Raw genomic sequence first — 13337 nt, forward strand, 5'->3', positions numbered from 1 at the left:
TTGCATCCTTACTTTTTAATTATTTCTTGACTCTGGTTCCCACCACATTTGTTCAGTCTACTTATTAGATTTTCCTAACTAGTATCTTGCCTTCCAGTCTTATGGCCCTTCAGTCCATTGTCCATTCTGCAGCCAGAGCTATCGTTATAAAATATAAATATATAATAAAGTCACCTTCCAATGACACCCTATTAGTATCCTTTGTATAAAGCACAGACTCCTGGACCTCACGTGTAAGGCTCTTAAAGATATTGCTTCAGTTTAACATTCCAGCTTCATCCATCTCGTCCTGTTCTCTTCGCCCACCCAACAATCTCAGTGCTAGCTCAAGATAGAACTAGTATTCGGATATTTGTTTTCTAAATTGTCTGTGTCTTCTCTTGACTCTAGATGTTTTCACAGTATGATTTTCATTAAGGTTGTTGTATGAATTAAATATGATAATGGATGCAAAGTTCTTATGATTACACTTTGAACATAACAAGTATTCAATAGTGGATGAATATAATCATTGTTGTTATGTCTTTTTCTGACCTATAGGTCTGGATGCATAGAAAGCCAATACTTTGTATGGCAGTAAAGGCCTCATCAACATAGATCTAAGATAAACAGGAAGTTTAATGAAAACATATCAAATTTGCTTTTCTCTCTCTCTCTCTCTTTTTTTTTTTTTTTTGCCAGTTTGTTTTTCATGGGTTGCATTCTAAGATTGGTTTAAAGAACAGAGATAGAATAAAATTGTGTTCCAAAAAAACAATAAAACTAAGACTTACTAAGTGATCTACTCAATTCTGTGTTCTAATAAGTAAGCACATAAATGGAAAAAGAAAGCAATAGAAATACAAAGGTTGAATCATAGCTCCCTCTGTTATAAACTATAACACGTATAAGGGGAGGGCAGCTTTGTTTTCAAAGTACTCTATCACAAAGAACAGGCAAAATTCTACGTGGTTTAAGAACAGGATTGAATGATCTTTATACAATTTGTAACACTATGTCACATAGAATGTTTCACGGCATGAATGTAGGAATATATTCAAGTTTGGATCAGATTTTATCCCAGACCTACACATGGAGTAAGTTATACTATTAATTCATTTAACAAAGGTTGACTGTACATATTCATTAACTGGACACTGATGCAGACATAAATAATCCACTACCTGCTTTTTAAAAATATATATATTTATTGTGAATTTTTACATTCAACAAATCATATACTTTGCTCCATTACATGGTTGCAATCTCCTCCATGTACCAAAAGTTAACATTTGCCTTTATTCACTTTAACTATTGCATTCCTCCCTGTGTCTCCAACTACCTTCATCTTTTCCCTGCTAATTTCTCTTTTGTTGTATATTGCCTGTCCTTGTTAACTTGTGTCTACACCTCTAACCCACGAATAATTTTCCTTTCTTCCCCAACACCCACCACCCTAGTAACCACCATAGATTGTTTCTGTTGTCAAGAAAACCTTTTTTTTTTTTTTTACAACGTTAGTTTCATACAATGTTTGTCCTTTTGAGATTGCTAATTTCACTCAGCATAATGTCCCCCAGGTTCATCCATGTTCTGAGGTGTCTTCAATGTTGAGTAACATTCCATTGTGTGTATATACCAAAGTTTGTTTAACCATTCTTCTGTTGGTGGACATTTAGGTTGTCTCCATCTAATTGATATATCTCTTGTAGACAGCATATTGAATGATCCTATTTTGTTATTCATTCTGCTCTTTATGTCTCTTGACTGGGACATTTAATCCCACAAGTATGAATTGATTGCTGTCATTTTTCTGTGTGTTTTTTGTGGTGCTGCTGGATTCTTTGTCTTACATAATTTTTTGTGCTGACTTCATTTTGCTTGGGTGTTTTCTTTTCATTTTCATTTCTGTTGTGTTAATATTTACTAAATCTTTCTGATTTTCCTCTTTTTTTATTTTGATGTGCAGGTATATTATTTTTCTTTGAGGTTACCCTGTAACTTATTTTTTCCCTGCTTAATACAGTCTGGTTTACTTTAAATCTACTTGATTTCTCTGCCATTTGGATGTTCTGTAGATACACTATTCCCTCATTTTGCTTTGTAGTTGAATTTATCACACATTGATATCTCTGACTCGCTATTTTCAGTCTTGTAGGTTTTACTTTAAATACTTCTATATCTGGATTACAGTCCTGGTGAGGTGCTGTTGATTAATGGACTGGAGTGCAAAGTTGGTTTGAACCTCAAGGTTGGTGGTTCAAGCTCACCAGCTGCCACTCAGAAACCCTATACAGGATCACTATGGGTCGGAACTGATTTAATGGCACTTAACTACAACAACAATATCTGGATGGATTTGGGGGTGTTATTATAATGTATCTCAGGTTGTTGTTTGCTATTGTTGGTTCTCAGTCCAAAGAACACCCTTTAGACATTTTTTAAAGTTGACCTGGCCATTACAAATTCCTTTAATTTCCGTTTATCAGGAAATCTCCTAATTTCACTGTTGTATTTAAGGGACAGCTTTGCTGGGTATAAGATTCTTGGTTGGCAATTTTTGTCTTTCAGAGTTTTGTATATGTCATCCCATTGTCTTCTTGCCTACATGGTTTCTGCTGAGAAATCAGAGCTTAGTCTTATTGGTTCTCCTTTGTAGGTAACTTTTCGCTTTTTCTGAGCTGCTCTAAGGATTCTTTCCTTGTCTTTGATCTTGTAGTTTGATTATGATATGTATTAGTGATTTTCTATGGGGATTTACCCTATTTGGAACTTATTCAGCTTTCTGTATGCTTATCTTCTTGTCTTTCATGATGTTATGGAAATTTTCTTCCAACAACTCTTTGACAATTTTCTCTGTGCTTGTTTTTTTCCTGTTCTGGAAATCTGATGACCTGTAAATTGTTCCTCTTCATGGTATCCCACATAACTCTTAGGCTTTCTTTAGATTTTTTTTCACTCTTTATTCTGATTGTTCTTCTAGCATACTAGTATTGAGAGATTTATCTTTAAGTTTGCTAATTTCGCATCTACTCCTTTGCCCTTTCAATAGATTGTCTATTTCTGAGATCTTAGTATTAATCTTCTGGATTTCTAATTGCAGGTTTTGTAATTGGTTCAAAATTGGAATTTATCTTGTCTGTTTGTTTTTGCAGTGTTTTACTGAATTCTTCTAAAATTTTTATTGTGTCCTCCTTGCTTTCCTCGATCTTTCCATTGATCCTTTTAATGTACCTAATTATCATTCTTTTTGAGTGCTTTTTCCACTGCCATTGTATCAATTCTACCTCATAGCAACATTATAGAACAGAATAGAATTGTTCTGAGACTGTAAATCCTTACAGAAGCATATGGTCTAATAGTTCCCTCAAGGAGTCATTAATGGGGTCAAACATTTAAAGTTAGCAACCCAGCACTTATCTCACTGAGGTACTAAGACTCCTTCAATTCCTCACTGTGCCTATTGATTAGCAAATTCTCAACATGTATCAATTAAATGATTAATGGATTATCTTTTTACTGAAGAAAAAGCCAAAACTTACAGTTAGGTGATTATATTAGAGGTTTGGTGGAGAAAAGCAAGGAATTGAATGAGCAGACAAAAGAAATATAAGAAGCTGCTGACTAGAAATACATAGAAGGAGTCCAGGTAACATTGAATATCCAATGGAGTTTGGAGATGATTAATTATTATTGACACTGTTAATTGTTGTTGTTGTTGTTAAATGCCATTGAGTTGGATCCAATGCATAGTGATCCTATATAGGGTTTCCAAGGAATGACTGGTGAGTTTGAACCCCTGACCTTGCAGTTCAAACCAACCTAGCGATCCAGTGCTTATCCTACAGCACCACACCAGGACTGTAAATTAGTGCTTTAAAAAATGATGTAGGATCATAAAAGAGCCAAATTAAGTTATGTAAGGACCTAGTATGACACTCTAGGATAAACACTGGGCAGTTAACCACATGCACAGTGATTCAAATCCTTGGAAATCCTATACAGGGTTGCTATGAGTTTTAACTGACTTGAAAGTACTTAACAACAACAACAAGGACCTAAAACACTGGTCATTCATGGTGCTGTTGCCTCTGTTTACTCCCACATTCAAACTCGGTATACGAGTTATATATACGGGGGTTTCAAAAAGTTTGTGGAAAAAAACTAATTAAAAGATTATTAATTTTTCCACAAACTATTTGCAGCTCCTTCATGTATATTATATATATATACATGTGTGTTTGTGTGTGTGTGTGTATCTTAGCTATTCACAGTGTAGCCTCTTTTTATGTTGTAGTTTTTATTTTTAAGTATAGTCAAATTGTTTCTGACTCATAGTGACCCTATTACAACACAGTGAAACACTTCTAGGTTCTACACTATCCACCAGTTGGTGCTATGTTTCAGTCTATTGTTCCAGTCACTGTGCTAGTCTTGTTGAGGGTCTTCCTCTTTTTCAATGACCCTCAAATTTACCAACATGATATGCTTCCCAGGAACTGGTCATCCTGAGAATAGGTCCCAAGTATGTGAGACAGAGTTTTGCCATTCTTGCTTCTAAGGAGTATTCTGGTTGTTCTTTTTTCAACACAGACATGATTGTTTTTCTGCAGTCCATGATCAATTCAATATTCTTCACCAACACTATAATTCAAAGGTATCATTTTTTTCTTCTTCTGTCTTCTGTACTCACTGTCCAGTTTTCACATGCAAATAAGGTGATTTAAAATACCATGGCATAGGTCAAGGGCACATTTGTCCTCAAAGTGACATCTTTGCTCTTTCACACTTTAAAGACATCTTTTGCAACAGACTTTCCCAATGCTATGCATGATTTGATTTATTGATTGCTGCTTCCATGAGTGTTGATTGTGGATCCAAGTAAAATGAGATCGATAACTTCAATATTTTCTCCATATATAATGATATTGTTGGTGCAGCTGTGAGTATTTTTCTTTTCTTTAAATTGAGGTGTAATCGATATTGAATGCTTTAGTCTTTGATCTTCATCAGTAAGTGCTTTATGTCCTCTTTTCTTTCAGTAAGAAATTTGTGTCTTCTGCATATTGCTGGTTGTTAATGAGACTTTCCTCCAATTCTGAAGCTGTGTTCAGTGTTTCAATTATTTACACAGTTTACCATCTGAATAGCATGCTGAAATTTCACAACCTTGATATCTACCTTTTCTGATTTTAAACCATGAAGTATTCCCTTGTTCTACTAGAACAGCTAGAATTTTGCAAGACCAACCACTTGTTCATTGCCAATACATTTTATCAACAATACAAATAATGATTGTACAAATGGACCTCACCAGATGGAATACACAGCAATAAAATTGACTACATCTATAGAAAGAGATAGTTGTGATGCTCAATATCACCAGTTAGAACAAGTCCAGGGCAGACTGTGGGACACAGACTATTAATTTCTCCTATGCAAATTCAAATTGAAGTGGAACATAAAACAAGTCCATGAGAGCCAAAATATGGCCTTGAGTATTTTTCACCTGGATTTAGAGACAATCTCAAGAACAGATTTGACACAATGAGCAAACAAATCTGTCTTGCAAGAAGTACAATCAGAATGCTCCTAAGAAGCTAGGATGGCAAGACTTCATCTCTAAAACTTTGGACAGAATATCAGGAGAAATCAGTCCCTGGAGAAGGATATCATACTAATGATGGAGTGACTGACTAATGACTAAAGACCAGATGAGTTGTGGGATGATATAAATAACATCATAAATGAAGAAAGCAACACATCATTAAGGAAACAGAAAAGAAAGAAAACACAACAGTGGATGTCAGAAGAGACTCTGAAACTTGCTCTTGAAAATATAGAAACTAATGTCAATGGAAGCTATGATGAAGTAAATGAGCTAAAAAGAAAATTTCAAAAAGATGACTCTACAAAGTAGTAAAGTAATATAAAGAAAAGGACAAAGACCTGGAGTTAGAAAGCCAAAGGAAAATACATGCTCAGCATTTCTGAAATTGAAAGATTTGAAGAAAAAAATCAAGCTTTAAGCTACAATATTGAAGGATTCTATAGGTAAAATATCGAATGACACAGGAAGCATCAAAATAAGATGGAAGGAATATACAAAGTCACTGTACCAAAAAGAATTAGTCAACATTCAGTCATTTCAGAACATAGCATATGATCAAGAATCAATGGTTATGAAGGTAAAAGTCTAAGTTGCACTGAAGGCATTGACTAAAAACAAGGCTCTAGGAATTGACAGGATACCAATGGAAATGTTTCAATATGTTGGTGCAGCATTGGGGGCTGTCACTAATCTATGCCAAGAAATTTGAAACATAGCTATCTGGTCAGCTGTTTGGAAGAGATCCATGTTTGTGTCCATTCCAAAGAAAGGTGACCTAACAGAATGTGGAAATTATTGAACAGTATCATTAATATTACACACAGGTAAATTTTTGCTGAAGATAATTCAAAACCAGTTGTAGCAGTACATCAACATAGAACTGCCAGGAATTCAAGCTAGATTCAGAAGAGGACTTTGAATAAGGGATATCATTGCTTATGTCAGATGGATCTTGGCTGACAGCAGAAAACACCAGAAAAATGCTTACCTGTGCTTTCTTGACTATGCAAAGACATTTGACTATATGAATTATAACAAAGTACGGATAACATCACAAAGAATGGGAATTCCAGAACTCTTAATTGTGCTCATGCATAATTTATAGATAGACCAAAAGAGGCAATCCTTTTTAAGTGTGATTAGAATTTAGTGTTGAATAAAATAATAATAATTGTTATTATTCATCTTGAAATAATAATTAAAAACTCATGCACTCACATTCTATTATTTGATGCTTCATATTCAGAGGTCTTTGCATTACTGCTGGTACCTGAGGGGGATAAGAGCAATCACAAAGAGTATGCTACAAATACAAGGGTATACTCAAACTGAAGATGCATTTTATTTCACTTTGCATAGGACCAACTTTGTCATAAATCACATGATTATAGTGCCACTGGCACATTCTTATATGGTCAACGAAAGTGAACTGAATGTGAGGCTATACCCAATTGATCCTAAATAAAAAGGAAAATATAATTGTTTTATATACCAAATTTATAAAATGGTATCCATTTCATTTACTGCCCTGCCTGTTAACCTCCCACAGCAAGGCTAACTTTGCATTGTTTCTCGTTTGCACAGCATATATGAGTCTTTGCATAGGACAGCTTGTGCCCTTGTTCTGTTGATGCCCTAAGTACATGTTTACATTGTTTATTGGTTAATTCACATCTAATGAATGGTGAACAAATTCACATTTGTTGGTACATTATTGGTACTTCCTAAGGGCAGAGTCAAGAAAAACTAACATAGGTAAGGAGTTGAGGGAACAGAAGGAATGACCAGCAGACTTCTGGTAAGATGGAAGACTAGGCAGACATACTACCCAAACCCTCAAGATCAAAGACACAAGAGACCACAAAAAACAGATACATATGATAACCTTAGAATCCTGAACTTCAGAGGAAAGAACTGAGAAGTCACTGAATATTGACTAGGAGTAGAACAAAAGGAAGGAGACAGACAGAACAGGGGACTTGTTAGCTGGTGTGAGTACTGCCAGTTTGAACATATACAAGCAGTGCTCACCTAGGACAGTATAAGCACCCATACCAGTGACTGGTGGCCAGAAAGATGTGGTCCTTACCTTGTTCACCACATCCACCTGGTGACTAGAAATGTGATCAGTTCTCACCCTCACCCAATCAGTACTACGTCTGAGGCCAGAAATATTCCCTTGTAGATTGGGCATCGGGTACACATCACTCCTAAGTCAGGTGGCACAAGCACTCTGCCTTCACAGACCAGGAGAAGGCACAGTGTCAGATGGGTGGCTTTCCCATAACCACTTTTGGATAGGCTGAAACCCCTTTCAGAACTAGCCACTGTGCCCCTAGCTGCCCCCTCTGGGCCTGCAAACACCTTAACGCCAAAGAAAATCTCAACTGACATGAACTCCTTCCAGATCAAGTGTTCTAACCCTAGACATCTTTTAGGCTGGTAGGGGCTCTATCTAGGAGTAGGCTTCCTGCCTCCCAAGTCCCTGTAATCTCATTGGTTGGCAGAGGATACCATGCTATACTAGGTACCCTGAAGTCCACACTTTTGTCTTCCTGTGCCCTACATTTCCTCACTTATAATCTTTCATTGTTTCTCCTTTCTTTTCTTTTCCTTCCCTTGCTTTGTTCCCCCTTATTTCTTTTTTTTTCCTCCTGTTTCTCACTTGTTTATTGCATTCTTTTAATTTTTCTTTACTACTCTATTTTCTCTTTCTCTTTTCTTTTTTCTCCCTCCCTAGTTTTGTTTATTGTTTCTTTTCTTTTCCCTTTTTTAATTTTACTCTCCTTTTTTCCTTTTAGGTACCCCCCCCGCCCCCCCTTAGTACTATCTTCTTGTTTTCCTACCTTTTTCTTTCTTTTTTATCATTGTCTTTTTTGTTATTGTGCATTGTTTTTGTTCTTGTCCCATGAGGCAGGAAACAATAACTGTGCCCACATAGTTCAGTCACACCCATACCTCCTGCAGAGCCACTCATTGTGTCTAGGCCACAAACTGCTCCTGTACCACTTGATCAATAATAGCAGCCAACATGAGGCAGACCTGCCCTCAAGTGCACTACATGAACAACAGAGAGTTGTGCACATGCTCTTACTCTCCATCACACTCACTAGGAGACAGATGGCGAGCACATAAATGTACAACAATCACCATTTAAATACAACACCACAAAGTCTCAGGAACAATAGATAATTTCAGTTCAAACAAAGATACAAGATAATATGGCACAAACAAGTGACCAAAATACATAACCAGAAAACCTTTCTGAGGAAGAAATAACATTAGAAATATCAGATAAAGAATTAAAAAGAATGATATTTGAGTATCTTCAAAAGATTGAGAGAAAGATTGAGAAAGTTGCAAATGAAATAAAGGAAAACACAAACAAGACTTTAGGGGAATGCAGAAAAACACTACAAAAACAAACTGACAAACTAAAAGAAAAACTAGAAGCCATTAAAAAAAAAAAAGCAATTGGATATCAACAAAATTAATATATGTTTTTGTTACACAACCTTGTGTAGGATTTCCAAGTTGCAGTTGGTGAATTTGAACCACCAACTTTGCAGTTCAAACGAACCTTGTGGTCCAGTGCTTACCCTACAGCACCACATCAAGACTCCCAAGAGCAATAAGAGACAAAAATAAAAACAAAATAATGAATCACAGAGAAAACTGTCAAAGAGTTGTTGGAAGGAAACTTTCATAAAATCTTATTAGATGAGAAAATATTCATTCAAGAATCTTAACAAATCCTAAACAGTATAAACTCTAAAAGAAAATCACCAAGATATGTCATAATCAAACTTTTTAAAACCAAAGACAAAGAAAGAATACTGGGAGGATATGCCTCAGGACATGCAGATGGTTTGTGGAGCCTGTTAGTACCCTTGGCTGATACCCATGCTGCTGACATGTCCCGCTACCTGCACGCCCGCAACATATCTCTGTTTGTGATGAACCTGACTGATGATACCAGGTCTGAAGATTTACATTGAGAATTTGGTTGCTATGGTCCTATATATGTGTTTGTTCCACTTCATTTATACACTCGATGTCCAAGAGGATTTGCTTATGTTCAGTTTGAGGATGCTCGTGATACCAAAGATGCTTTATATAATTTGGACAGAAAATGGATTGGAAATCCAATTTGCACAAGGAGATTGTGAGACACCAAATCAGATAAAAGCCAAGGAAGGAAGGAATGTGTACAGTTCTTCATGCTATGATGATTATGATAGATACAGGCGTTCTAGAAGCCAAAGTTATGAAAGAAGGAGATCAAGAAGTAGCTCTTTTTATTACAACTATAAAAGATCTTATAGTTCTAGAAACAGTAGAACAACTGGAAGACCACTGTGTAGCCGAAGTCATACCAACAATGATAGACTCAAACACCGAAATCGATCTTTTTCAAGATCTAAATCCAATATTCAAGATCACAGTTGAATTGGATTTAGAAGGCTAAATCACATTCTAGGTCTGCATCTCACACCAAAACTAGAGGTACCTCTAAAACAGATTGCAAAACACATTATAAGTTTGGTTCAAGATATGACAAGGAATCAAGGAAAAAACCACCTAGATCAAATCTCAACCAAGATCACAGTCTAGGTCTAGGTCAAAATCTAGATCAAGGTCATGGACTAGTCCTAATTCCAGTGGTCACTAATAGTATATAAACCATGATGTTTTTAGGCATGTGTCATTCATTTACTCATAGTCTGATTTACTTAAATTATCAGGAATAAAATGTTGCAATGATGCTTAAAAACACTTGTTAGTTTTCCCTGTACCAGGCAATGGGTATAATTAAAATGATATGCTGTTGAGAAGCCATTCTTAAGAGTCCAGTTTGTTTAATGTTATGGGCAGCTACCAATTTGTGGTGTCTCTGAATATTTTTGTAAAGACTCTCATTTTTTAATGTTTGAAGTATTGGTGAAAAGATGTTGATTGACCATAATTTGCAACAGTATCTTATTAAAAATAAACTTTCATAGCCATACTTGATAGAACTGTTAACCTAGAAATGTAGCGTGTTAATAAAATTGAATGATACAAATGTGAGGTGGTAGCCACAGGACAACACTGACTGCTCAGACACATTTAGGTTCAGGGGGCACCTGTATGACTTATCAGATGTCTTGTTGTTGTTGTTAGGTGCCATCGAGTCGGCACCGACTCACAGTGACCCTATGTACAACCTAGGCCCATGATAATAGTTTATTTCAATCTGCAGTGTAGGATAAGTCTTTGTTAGCCCTGCTTTTGTGGGGAATGATGCCAAGTGGGTTAAGTAGCCTTTTCAGGGAGATTTGAGTTTTTACTAAAACATGGAGTCTTTGCTGCTTTTTTCTGGTTTCTATGAAGATTTGAAACACAGAAATGTCAGGGAAAACTCACCACAAATTTGAGCAGATCAAGTCTGGCAGAGATAATTTTGAAGGGGAAATGTTCTTTTATAGTTACTCAAAATTTTAAGAAGTGTTGTTAACCATAATATTGCTTCGTTTTCTTCCAGCTGTTAGAAGCAAGTAAATTGTACTTAAGTAGGTATTCTTTGTATGTGTGAATAGTGGAAAAGAACTGAATTTTAATGCTTAAAGCACTCAACTGGTGTGTGCATTTATATTAAAATCTGCTTACCTCTTTATAAAAGAGACTTGCTCTTTACACCTCAAGTTTATTTAATGTGATGCAAGTTGAAAAACAACACTCCCATTGCTAGGTGGTAGCTCCAGAGCCATGAGATTTAAAGTCATTTCAGAAGAAGAATTACTCCATGTTAAGGAAGAACGACATATCCTGAGTTTATTATTCTCAATGTAGACCTGGTGCAGTACCTGACTTGTAAGAAGAAAATGATACTCTTAACCATTTATAATTTCTAGTATTTCTCTTAAAGATAATTTGGGGGGTGGGCAATAAAAGTGACTTGACATGTCTAATGTCATTTCAGAATTAAAGCTTTTATTGTCGTGGTTAAGTGCTGTCAAGTAGATTCCGACCCATAGCGATCCTGTATAGGGTTTCCGAGGAGCAGTTGGTGAGCTTGAACCATTGACCTTGCCATTCAAACAGCTTTGCAGTCTGGGGCATTACTCCACAGCACCACGCCAGGACTCCTGGCCCCTATACAGGGTAACTATGGGTCAGAATAGACTCGACGGCACTTAACAACAGAATTAAAGCTAGCACCTTTAAATCCCAGACTGTTGTCTTACAGATAAAAAGTAAGAAACATCCCTAAAAGGAATTGCTGTTTTCAATTTTAGTTTTAGTTGTCTAGGCTTGCCTATAAAAAACTAAAGGTCGTTTTAAAATATTGTCTGTGGAATATGTTTTTGAAGGATTGATTCTAAAACCTTTGTATATTTGATAGTATTTCTAACTTTCATTTCTTTACTCTTGCAGTTAATGTTCATGTTCTGCTATGCAATCATTTATATGCACATTTCTTTAATTTTTTAAAATTTTCCAGCATAGTGGTTACAAATCAGGCTGTGAGCCACAAGGTAAGCAGTTCGAAACTACCAGCTATTCTGCGGGAGAAAGATGAGACTTTCTGCTCCCGTAAAAATTTACAGCCTCGGAAACCCTGTACAGGGCCGCTATGAGTCAGAACCGACTCTACGGCACAGAACAACAACAACATAGTTTAAACAAAAAAAAGTCTATTTAAAACTGTAGCAGTAGTTTGCAGTTCTAGCAAAGAGGAAAGTTGTGGGGTTAAACTTTGTATTTTCCTTCTTATAGAAGCTTCTAAAAAGGTATTTTTATATGTTATTTTTAACAAATATTGTGTACAACCTTTAAAACATCATTGCTTGGTTCAAAACAAGACCCAGTTTATTTTATGCTTGCTGTAAATTAAGTAAGCATGCTATAATAAAAACAAAATGAAGGAAATAATGATTAACTAGAATTATTATAGTTTGGAATATGATTCTAAAATAACAATGGAAACAATCCTTTGTAGATTTTGAAAGATTTTTAATCCATGTTGCACTGGGCACAATTAACTTTGATTTTAGGAATGATAGAACCTGTCAGAAAGCTACAAGTTACAGCTAATGGTCTCTCCATGTGCAGAAGAAAGACGAGTGAGGAGAATTGAAGAGGCTTGGAAACAATTAGTCCAGTGGACTAATGGAACATGTAACCATCAGTCTCCACAACTTTGAGAGAGAAGAACTAGACAGTGCTTTCTACCACTATAAACTGCTCAGAAAGAATTCATAGTAGAGGGTCCTGGATAGAGTGGGGGAAATGTGGAACAAAACCCAAAATAATTTAAAAATAAATAAATAAATAAAAGACTAGGGTTACAGATCAGAAAGAGACAGGAGGAATCTGAGACTATGGCCCTCAACCACCTTTCAGGTCTGGAAAGGAACTCAACCTCATGGCCCAATTTTCAGCCAAGTACTAGATAGGTATATAGCAGAGACAACAACACTAGTAAGGTATGCTCACATGGAATGGTCAACCATTCACAATCAAAAGGACAATGTTGAGAAGGGATGGAAAGGTGGGTGGAATGGAAATAGGAAACACAGGGAAGAAGCAGGATAACTGTTGTTGTATCAAGCAGATTACAATCATTGATTTGAAGCAAAGTGTATGATTTGTTAAATGTAAAACTGATGATCTTGCCTGTAAACCTTCACTCAATTCACAATAAGAAGTTAAAAATAACAAAAAAGAAATAATGCAGACAATAATGCAATGGAATGACATATAT

At 35.9% G+C, this 13337-nt stretch overlaps 1 pseudogene; it reads left to right on the top strand.

The window, feature by feature from the left end:
• Window positions 1-9504: 9504 nt before the first annotated feature.
• Window positions 9505-10262, top strand: LOC102818820 (annotated as a pseudogene).
• The last annotated feature ends 3075 nt before the right edge of the window (window positions 10263-13337 follow it).

The sequence above is a fragment of the Chrysochloris asiatica genome, unplaced genomic scaffold (genome assembly GCF_000296735.1).
Source record: "Chrysochloris asiatica unplaced genomic scaffold, ChrAsi1.0 scaffold00008, whole genome shotgun sequence".
Classification (NCBI taxonomy): Eukaryota; Metazoa; Chordata; class Mammalia; order Afrosoricida; family Chrysochloridae; genus Chrysochloris; species Chrysochloris asiatica.